The sequence below is a fragment of the Callospermophilus lateralis genome, unplaced genomic scaffold (assembly GCF_048772815.1).
Source record: "Callospermophilus lateralis isolate mCalLat2 unplaced genomic scaffold, mCalLat2.hap1 Scaffold_63, whole genome shotgun sequence".
NCBI lineage: Eukaryota > Metazoa > Chordata > Mammalia > Rodentia > Sciuridae > Callospermophilus > Callospermophilus lateralis.
This window is the reverse complement of record NW_027514713.1, coordinates 17,691,055-17,701,926: the sequence shown is the minus strand read 5'-3', so window position 1 is coordinate 17,701,926 and position 10,872 is coordinate 17,691,055. Positions and strand designations below refer to the sequence as shown.

The window sequence follows — 10,872 nt, the reverse complement described above, 5'->3', positions numbered from 1 at the left end:
TTTGATGTAGGTATGTACTGATCTAATCTTCTTTAAATTGCCCCTGCTCTATGCTATAGGGTTTTCCATTTTGTGTTTCTATCATAATTTTTTCTAAAGAATTTTTAAAATTTTCCATTCTATTTGCAGACACACAGGATGTTTCTGAAGTTCCTCCTTTTGTAGGTTTACAGTTTTATTCCATTGTGTTCAGAACAAAAAATATCTGAAATGATTTTTTAGCTTCTAAAATTTGTTAAGGTTTGTTTTATGACTTAACCTAGTGTCTATTCTGGAGAATGTTGTTGGTACTGTTGTGAAGAATTTGTCTTGTTTTTTTTTTTTTTTTAAAGTTCTGTTGAGTCCATCTGCTCTGCAGTGTACTTTAAATCCTGTGTAAATAAAGAAGAAGAAACAGAAGCAAGGTGCAGAGGCAGAATGACAGAATGGCAGAAATTCTCCTTGTCCAAGCTGCCAGCTTTACTTATAGTAGTAGGTTACATTAGGTCACTGGATTCAGTATTACATTATTGTTCATTGTGCCATTAAGCTACAGATTTAGCAACATTATACAGCTTCTTTGTTAATTACCTATTAAGGTTACAATGTGCAATGTTAGGTCCATTGTTTAAAGTCCATTGTTTAAAGTTACTATTATGTGGACAGCTTTAGGTGCAGCAGAGCTTGACAAAACACTGTGGTTGTCTAAAAAGAGAGTCCCCCAGGAGCTAAGTTCCTAAAGTCAAGGTTGAGGCTGATAAGATTCTAGCAAAGAGCTTCCTCATGCAAGGCATTGCCACAACAGCTAGGTATTGAACATGTGTTAGTTATCTTGCTAGTTTCTGAAAGAAACTGCTGAATATTCCAAACATAGGAAACAGGGTGCCTGTTACCTCCTGGGTGTCTGCTCACCAGAGGAATTCTGTCCTTATATTTTTTTTTAATAGACAAATTTATTTTGCTTGGAACACGGCATACATATGTTACACATAACATCTTTGCTAACCAATTCCTGTGTCTCTTTTTTGATGTTTTGGATGAAAAATCCATCCATTTTTTCAAACACTGTTATTAAAAGTCCTCTATTAATATGCATTGAAGTCTCTCTCTCCCTTTAGATAAAGTAGTGTCTGTCTTATGTCTATGTGTTGTAGTATTATGTGATTTTATATTTATACTTATGATGGTTTCTTGCTTAATTAAAACCATTTGTCATTATATAATGACTTTTTTTCTATTTTTACTTTTGGTATTAAGGTCTATTTTTTTGTAATATAAGAAAAGTTACTTCAAATTTTTATTTCCATTTTCTTGAGATATCTTTCTCTTAATCTTCACTTTTATCCTATGTGTTTTTTTAGAGGTGAAATGAGATTCTTATAGGCAAAATATAGATTTTGTTTTGTTCTATCTATTATAGAATTTTATATGTTGAGAATTTATGCCATTAAGGTGGTTCTTGACAGGTGAATATTTACTAGTGTCATTTGAGTTATTGTTTACTACTTGTGCTGTCTGACATTTCTTCCTGTCTTACTGTCTTCTATTTTTGTTATCTTGTACTAAATAGATTTGTACCACAACTCTTTGAGAGTTGAAAATTAAATGAATATGTAAATCTAATTGATATAGCATGTGCAGAATCAAATAATTAAAAGGTCTGAAGAGGCTTAGGTTTCTTACCTGTGACAATATCTACCCTCCTGACAAATACTATTTACTCTTTTATGTTTGCATTTTTTTTGCACATTATTATTATTAGTAGTAGAAGTAGTAGTATGATTTTATTAATCTTTATACATCTTAATACTATGCTTTAAAGAAATATGCATTTATATAAAAATATGTTATAAGTAAATAACAGTGGTTATTTAGGGATAATAACACTAACCTATAAATCAGGTGAAATAAGAAAAATCTGATTTTAAAGCTTCATATAACAAAACAATAACATTAAAATCAGAAAAAAATTAACCTTTTGGTTATTGGGGTAACTGGATATGATTGAACAATTAAAAGATTTTTTGCATAATTTGATTGAATTCCAACTGCATTAAAACCTAAAGTCAGCTGGGTATGGTGGTGCACACATGTAATCCCAGCACTTCATGTGGCTAAGGCAGGAGAATCCCTTGGTATTAAGGTGTAAATTTTGTGATATAAGAATAGCTACTTCTGTTTAATTTTTGTTTCCATTTTCTTGAAATAACTTTCTCTTATTCTTCACTTTTTTCCTATGTGTTTCTTTTGGAGGTGAACTGAGATTCTTCTAGGCAAAATATAGATTGTTTTTGTTCTATCAAAAATCAGTACCTTGTGGTGGTTGATACTTTTTGAAGTGCAAGAATCTCACAATAGATTTCTTGGCTCCTCTTAAGTAGAAGGGAATGGGGAATTGACATCTCATGGAATCCTAGCAGGCAGAGCAGGAGCTCACGCCTACAGGGTGTGATGTTCACCCCCAACTCTGTCCAGCCAGCTGTCTCTGCCCAGCATTGACTTAGATGAGCCATTTGGAATGGGAGTCATACTAGGGGTTCTGAGATTTTGATTTCTCCATTCGTAGCTTAAAATTTTTATAATGAGCACCAATCCTTAGAAATAAAAATATTAAAGACTTTTGAGGGGAAAAGTCCACTAGGTGTCCATCTAGCTGTGGGGCCTGCAGTAGTGTAGAGAAGGGAAGCAGTACCTTTCCAGCCTGCCAGGTGCCAGGTGCTGGCTGGACCAGGCGGGTGACAGAAGGGAGCCTATCTGCTCACTCTCAGGGAAGACTAGTCAAAGCCAGTTGGCCACAGGTGTTCTGGAGCCCTCTGAGGAGGGGAGAACTGCACATCTGTGACCAAAACCTGGCATGTAAGTATCATCTAGTGGGTATATTAGGGACAGTCACACATGATTCCCTTCTGGAAAAAGAAAAAATCAAAGCAGATTTTTTAAAAAAGCCATTTTGACCACTGGAATTTAGAAATGAGTTCTCTGGGCTCTGCAGTGAGCCAGTCAAGCCTGGGGCATGAGGGCACTTGCAGTGTGCTTTGAAGCTGGCATGCAGCTGGTGGGCCAAGGAAAGGGCAAAATCATTGTGATTATTTACAAGTCACACCTATTCTAGCTGGTAAGAGCCTGTGCCACTCATTAGGAAACATTCTGAATGCCACCACTGCTCTTGTGTATTCCCTCTTTAAGCAAAACTAAAAAGCATTAGCATTAGCATTTCCCATATGTGCATTATGTGGCATTTGTGTAGGTTTTTTCTTGTGTCTCGCCTTCACAATAACTGGTAACACAACACTGCAGAGTCCATGTGACCCTTTTGCAGATGGGACAACCCAGGGAGAACTGCTGAAGGCACAGTTTCATCAGAGAGTGAGTCAGACAGGAACTGATCAGCTTGTCTTAGTGAGAGCACAGACATCTCCCTGGTCCCCAGCTGTGGGGAAGGGCTCTCCCCCGAGGGCAAGCACAGAGACTGGCAAGGCCATTTGTTGGCAGGAACTCTCATTCATTTCCAAACAAAAATAGAAGGCTTGTGGAAGTCTTCTGGAAGCCACAGTGCCCATGGACAGCTCCCATGGCCACGGCCCCATGCCATGATAAAAAGCCTAGTTCACCTGCCAACAGTCAAATGGGTCTTTTGGTTTTTCAGAAAACATTGTCTCCAGACAGGCTGTCCTGATGATTCACCACCTTAAATATGGTGTCAAAAAGAACCTGGAGTCCCTCGCATAATCACTCCTAAAGTTGTCACTCAGGCCTCATGGCCCACAAAATTGAATGCTCCCAGGATAGAAGCCCTTGATGTATGGGCCACACAATGGCTGTTTTGTGGGTGGATCATAAATATTACTGCTATTGACACAGCCCTGAGGAACACATCCTCGAATCTTTACACAGGAGTGCCCAAACCCTTTGGGGTGGTGCCTCTGACTTTCACCACCCGCTTCTCTCTTTCCTGAACTCCCTCCTCTGAGTCCATTCCTTCCTTTCACCTTCAAAAATTAGAAATCGATAAATGTTCTTGACAAAGATGCCGTTTGGCTGAACCAAACACCTTGATGGCCTGTCCCTTCTCTTGCACTTGGCTGACCCCAGCTGGCCCTCTAGGAGGCAGCCTTGTACACTGGTGTCTTTTAGTGTATGCTGGGCAGAGGCACAGTGTCTAAATCCAGCTGGGCCCACAGCAGATGTGGGTTCAGGAAGCACGCTCACTACAGCCATGTGCTGGAAAGATGCTCAGCTGGGCACCGGCGTAGCACCCATGTGGTACCCACGAGGCACCCACTCTGCTGCAAATGTGAACACCAGCTGCACAAGCTTGTGGTTCCCCTAACAAGAGTGGTTATTTTTGGCCATGTGTAATGTGAGCTCATTGAACACACATTGACCTTGACAGTTTGAAATGGCACCTTTTACCTGTAAGTAGGTGAGTGTGATGAGGATATTGGATGAAAATAACAAAAACTAAATATTATTAACTGCATGCAATATGCAGGCCAATGTACAAAGACTACCTGTAATGTCTCACTTAATCCTCAGAAAACTCCACTAAGTAACTGGGGTCCTGAGCGTGATTACACCAGACACCACTTCCCTATGTCCACAGCACTTTCCAACTGCAGATAGCCACACCATGAGTGCCCCTGAGTAAAGATCAGCCAGGTAGTGGTGTTAATAGCCACTAGACAAAGAGCACACAGCAGAATCATGGCCTTGTGTGGCCTCAAGACACTCAGCCTGCACCAGCATGGAGGAAACAGGGTGATGAGGTCGGTGACAGAGAGTGCACCTCACCCAAGCTGCAGGCATCCACCCATGGGGGTAGCACCCAGCTCTATCCACAGGCCTCTGCTCCAGTCACCAAGAAACTGATAGCCTTCTGGGGTCAGTGGCAATGCTTGTAAAAGACTGTCTAGCTGACCTGCATCTTGACCAAAGGCCACTAGTGTCACTGAGCCCTTCATTCACAGCCATGAAGTTGTTGGCAGCTCTTCCCCCCAGTTCTGCTCTGTCCCCACCCTGGGGCCTGACCCTGTGAGTGACATCTCAATTAGCCCAGCACCTGAGTCATGTGACCCAATGAAAGACAATGTGATCACTGGTCAAAGAGGGCTGGAGTGCATTTGGCAAAGTCTTGTTTAGTAATAAAAAATGCTGAGAGTCAAGAACAATGTTGCCTAACAGCAACAGGACAGCAGCCCTCTCCTCACCTGCCTCCTCACACATTATTACAACGTGCTAAAATTAAAGTTCAGCCAAAGATACTTTCTGTTGCAAATCCTCAAATCCACCAGCATCACGATCCAAGCAGCCATAGACTCTGACAATGATCATGGCTGGATTTCAATACAACTATATGTACAAATCAGGCACCAGGCTGGATTCATCCTGTTCTCTGCACTTGCCCAGCCCTGTTCTCCACTCCTGCTCTGGTCCCAGGCCCTGACAGGTAAACACTTCTTGCTCCCCAGCAACTCTAGAAATTGGTGCCTTCTCTAGAAGAGACATGAAGCTCTCTGCTGAATTCCACCCTCGTAAGTTTCAGGAGGCTTTGGCACCATAGGGAATTCAGGGCTAGAGATGAAACATTGGACAAAGGGCAAGGACTTGAGTGAAGATATTCCCCAACTGTGGCCCAAGCTAGGTTGAGCTGGAGAATCTGCAGGAGAGCTCCCAGGGAGAGGGCTGTAAGGATGCCTCATTTCTCCCTGAAACACACACCAGCCACCTCTGTTCCTTAGCAGCTGATTTCCTACAAAGTCATGCCTCCACCACACCAAAATGTGGATCACTGCTGACAGGATCACATAATTTTCAAAACCTCAATGCCCTGGAACTTGGATTCAAGCACGGGCTTCATTCATTTATTCGACAACCATCAACTGTGCCAGGCCTTGCTATAGGTGCCACAGAGACAGGGGTGAATGAAACTGAATAGGATCTCATCTTCTGGGGAGAGAGTCAGTAGATGACTCCAGATATGGCAAGTGGTGAAATCTTTGAAGATCATGAAATAGGAAGACATGGACAGAAACAGAAGAGCAGGGAGTGGCTGAGGGCTGCACAAACCAGTGTGATCAGGGAAGGTGCCTCTCTAGCAGCCAAGGTCCAGGAAAGGAACCAAACCCAGGGAGAGGCAGAGAACATGTGTTTCAGGCAAAGGGCACATACAAGGACCTCAAGATGGGGGAATAACAGTAGATTAATTAATGAGCAGGGCTTTCATCTGCAATTGGCTCAACTCTGGTATCGAACTTGAGTGAGAAATGATCCAAAGCAGCCACAGATTTCCCCAGAATAGCTGTGTGTGAGATCCTGGCAGGAAGTTCAACTCAGTGCAGAATTTACTTGATAATTTCCAGGACAGAAGAGTATGGAGTGCATGGCCCTCCCACAGACCCTCAGCACCCTCCTTTTTATGAACTGGAATATCATCAATGACTCCATCCTCAAGTGTGGTCCCTGGGCCTTAGTTGTGAAACGAGTTTCAGTGAAATACAGGGAAAATCCCAGCTGCTTTCTGACCCATGAAGCAAAACCACAGGCAGTTTCGTGGGCTCTGGGATCCTGAATAAGTTCATCTGGGCAGTTGCCAACAAGATTCTTTTGGTCCACCTCCATTTCAAAGTTTGCCAATCCCAGCCCACCTGGGGACTCTCAAAGCAAAGCCAATTGATGAGGGGCTGGTAACTGGGCACACAGAACTCTGTCCCAACACACACCCTACCATACATTTCAATAAAACTATCTTCCCTCAGCACATCACTTGGTCCTGACATGCACAAAGATGGAGACAATAAAGGATGCAGGCTCCCCAAGAAACCATTCCACAGTCTCCAAAAATAAAAAGGGATTTACACACAGACCTACATAGTTTCCAGGAGGCACCATGGAAAGCAGATAAAGGAAATGCAAGTTAAGAATATTTTTCTTGTTTAAACAACATGTACCAAGTGAATGCGAGAGAACAGATGACATTCTGCTTCATGACATTAGAGTAATCAAAGTATATAGAGAAAACTTCTCTGTTCCTCTTCTCCTAAAGCCATAATTGTGTACCATTGCAAGAGGGACAATGCCCACAAAGGTGGTATGGCTGATAAAGATCTCAGAAATTACCAGCTTACTCATGAAGTCCTCGATTGGGTATACCACTTGCCAGGTGATTTGCTGGGTCCCAGCCAGACCATTGCTGTTGTTGATGCCAAAGTCCCACTTGTAGGATCCCGTACACTGAGCCATTTACTCTGGAAACAAACACATATTAAAGTTCAGATTGAAGCACTTAACTTAGCATAATGTGAAGAATGCAGTAAATGGCCCATTCCCCTTTGTCAAATAAGGAAAAGATTGCCACCTTTGATTCACACATGGCAGTGTTCAAAGAAACTGACCCAAAGCTGCCTGTCTGTGGCCCCATCTCAGGATCAGCTTTCAGGATTCTCTGTGGACAGAAGGATGCTCCTTATTGAATGAGAAGCTGCAATGTATTCTTTCCCAGAACAAGGTGACAGTTTCCTCCCCTGTTCATCCGAGGAGGGAGGTGCCAGTTCCTCAGTGAAGGCCACCTTACAGCCCACATCAACCACCTCTGGAAAGGCCCATTGACCAAAGATCAGGCAAACAAGTTCTGGAGATGAGAATGTGGGCCTATCTTTGGAGGAGCCTCTGTTGCCTAGGTCCATGTGCTAGATGGCTACTGGCATTGTGGGAGCTACTGCTACTGAGCATTCCATCCAGTGGGACAGAGAGCTGCAGGATGGGGACCCATGTAGGGACCCCTTGACAAGCATCTTCAGAGCCCCGAGCAGTGGTCCAAGCACAGGCTTTGGAGTCAATGGCTTCTACCACAAACTGGCTGTGGGACCATGAGAGTTGCTTAATTGGGCCTCCACTCAAAGAGCTGTCAAGTGGGAATAATGACAGATGTCCACTTTAAGGACTCAGGTTTCTAATTTTTGAAATGTTGTTCTCCTTAAAGACTTTAAAAATTATTCCTAGCTCCTGATTTTATATATATATACATACACACACACACATGTATATGAATATGTATATATATATACATGTATATGAATATATATGTGTGTGTGTATATATATATATGATTTTATATAAGTCTGTCTATATATGTGTTTGTGTGTGTGTGTGATTTTAACAAATTCTTTTTTTTAAATTTATTGTTGGTTGTTCAAAACATTACATAGTTCTTGATATATCATATTTCACACTTTGATTCAAGTGTAACAAATTCTTTACATAAAATAAGGTATTGATGACCAAATCACACAAGATGTTCCTGAGAGACAGACTGACCCTTCCTTGTTTTCTTTCACTTTTCAGTGAGCCCTTTAACACTAGGAGAGGAGAAGCTAACACCAAACGGTGGTGAGGAGGGGGCAGCTGCACTGGCAAGGTGGAGAGGTGCTGCATGGCCGGATGAGGACCAGCTGGCAGCTGCCTCCTTCTTCTCAGCTCAGGTGTGAAGTGTCAGCCCACTGGGAGACACAGCCTGATGCATGCCACATGACCCATGATGTGCTGGCTGTCTTAATCAGCACTGTATTTTGGTTCCATGGCCAATGGCTAAATATCATCAAAAAGCAACTGGGTTTGTCAAATTGATTGACAGGGTGGCCCTTCCCTCTTTCATTAGTGATTGCTTTCGTTTGGATCTGGGTGGTCCCCAGAGGCCAGGTGTTGATGAGGCTCCTTAGCCTGGTGTTGATGGTTTGGGGAACCTTTGGGGACTTTGCAGAAGGCTCTAGGTCATGGGCCTTAAGGGAGGCTGTATGAAGCCAGCTCCCTCCTCTTTCTCCCTTGTTCAGGGCAATAGTGAGTGGACATTTTCTCCATACTGTGCTCCCTGCCACAGGGTGCTAACTCACCACAAGCCCCCAAACCTGACCACAGTCTGAATCCTCTAAAACTATACCCCAACAAACCCCTTCTCTCTGCAAGTTGATCTTTGGTCCAGTAATGGAAGCCCGCAAACTGTCACCATGTTGTCTGGATGATAGCAGCAAAGAAAAATCCCAGAAGGGAGCTGGGGATGGATTCCAGATTTCCAAACATGGTCACATTTCCCAGTGCACATTGGACCATGGCGACAGCATGGGGAGGGCCTGTCCTCAGGAGAAAGCCTTGTCTTTGCTTCTCCTCTTCCCTGTGGACAACAGAGCCTCCCTCTGCCCCAAGCACAGTGCTCAGAAGAGGAGGGCTTTGAACTATGGGTCCTGGTGACTCACCTCCTGAGGTCTAGGTCCAACAACCAGTAAAGGCAGGGAAGCACTTGCCCCCACTGGCCAAAGGCACATTGCTTCTATGCAGAGAGCCATGTCCTCTGTCTTGTTCCCTTGGCTTCAGCTTATCTGTACTGAACCTTTCCAATTTGCTTCTTTTTCTAATCTTTTGTCTTTTGGCAACACAACCCTTTATCTTCTGGCTTCATCTTTATTACTGACATTCCCTCAGGATTAGTAGTCATTACAATATTTTAAATTAAGACCTGCACTTCCCTCCTAATTGTGTGCATCAGGGCACCTGACACAACATGTGTAATTCTTATTACAGAATTTCAGGCAGTTTGTACATTATGTTCTATTAAAAACTCAGTTCTACTCAAGGTTGTCACAACTCAGAGATCACAGCTTCCTGCCAGATGATGTGCTGAGATATATTCAAAACATTCCTGTTAGCAGAAAGTTTTCTCCACAGGCCTGTGCTTCACACCTCATTTGATATCACAATGCAACTGAAGGCATAAAAAGAAGCAGTTATTTATTTATATTATGGAATGGATTCTAGAGGGATACTAGATAAGCATAAAATATCACACCACAGCCACAATCCCTGCCCTTTTTCAGACCTAGGGAAAAGGGTGGGGCCAGAAATCTGTCAATCACACATCTCCTTCTCAGTCACTTCTAAGAACTTCAAACTCTGCTCTCAGAAGACAACAGTGACAACAACCTCCAAGAATTTGTGTGGTTCTCTGCATTTGAAACATTACCATTTGACCAAATATTTCAACAAAATTCCTTCTGCATGGAACCTGGACACCATCACCTACCCAGTGTCCCAGGATGCAGGGACAGATGGCACCCACAGCATGCTCTGGGGGTATCAGGACCCCTGACACTGTGGTGACTGTCTGGCTCATTCTCATTCAAGTCCCCCATCAGAGTCCATGGCCTCCAGATCCCCTCCCACCTTCCATCCCAGACCTTCAGCTGAGGTTGATGGGAACCCCTGACTTCAGGGATGGCTATGGCAGTTGCTTAGGGGATCACATGATCATAGTTATATCCCCAGGGCCATGGATGACCAGGACCTCTGCTGGGCCTGTCTGGGAAGAAAAGCTTCTATCAGAGTGAACACATCAACAGATGGATGCAGATGTAGTCAAGAATGGAGAGCACTTGAGAGGTGTACAACCATGGGAACATGGGGACAGGCTCTGAGTAGAAGGTTAGAGCCCCAATCTATCCTCCTCAAGAATGGAGAGCACTTGAGAGGTGTACAACCATGGGAACATGGGGACAGGCTCTGAGTAGAAGGTTAGAGCCCCAATCCAATGCTCCTGGTGCCTGTCCATCAAAAACTCAACCTGCCTGAATACCTTCATTGTTACAGGACCAAATGGACAAAACCACCTGATAAACCAAGCACTGGAGAGGAACTTTTCTACCAGGAATACGCACAGCAGTGCTGTTTGTTATGGTTTGGGTCTGAAAAGTCCCCCAAAGTCTTATGCACCTAAAGGCTTAGTCCCCAGTGCAGAAATGTTCAGAGGTGGTGAAGCCAGATTTAAAATTAGGTAGTCAGTGTAGTTAGGTAAATCGGGTCTAATATCAAGAGAAATCTAAAATGGAGGTTATGTTGAGAATAAATTTA

The 10,872-nt window shown here is 43.3% G+C and overlaps 1 pseudogene; it reads right to left on the bottom strand.

Moving 5' to 3' along the window:
* Window positions 1-5,840: 5,840 nt before the first annotated feature.
* Window positions 5,841-10,872, bottom strand: part of LOC143389647 (transmembrane protein 132B-like) — a 58,778-nt pseudogene continuing 53,746 nt past the window's right edge.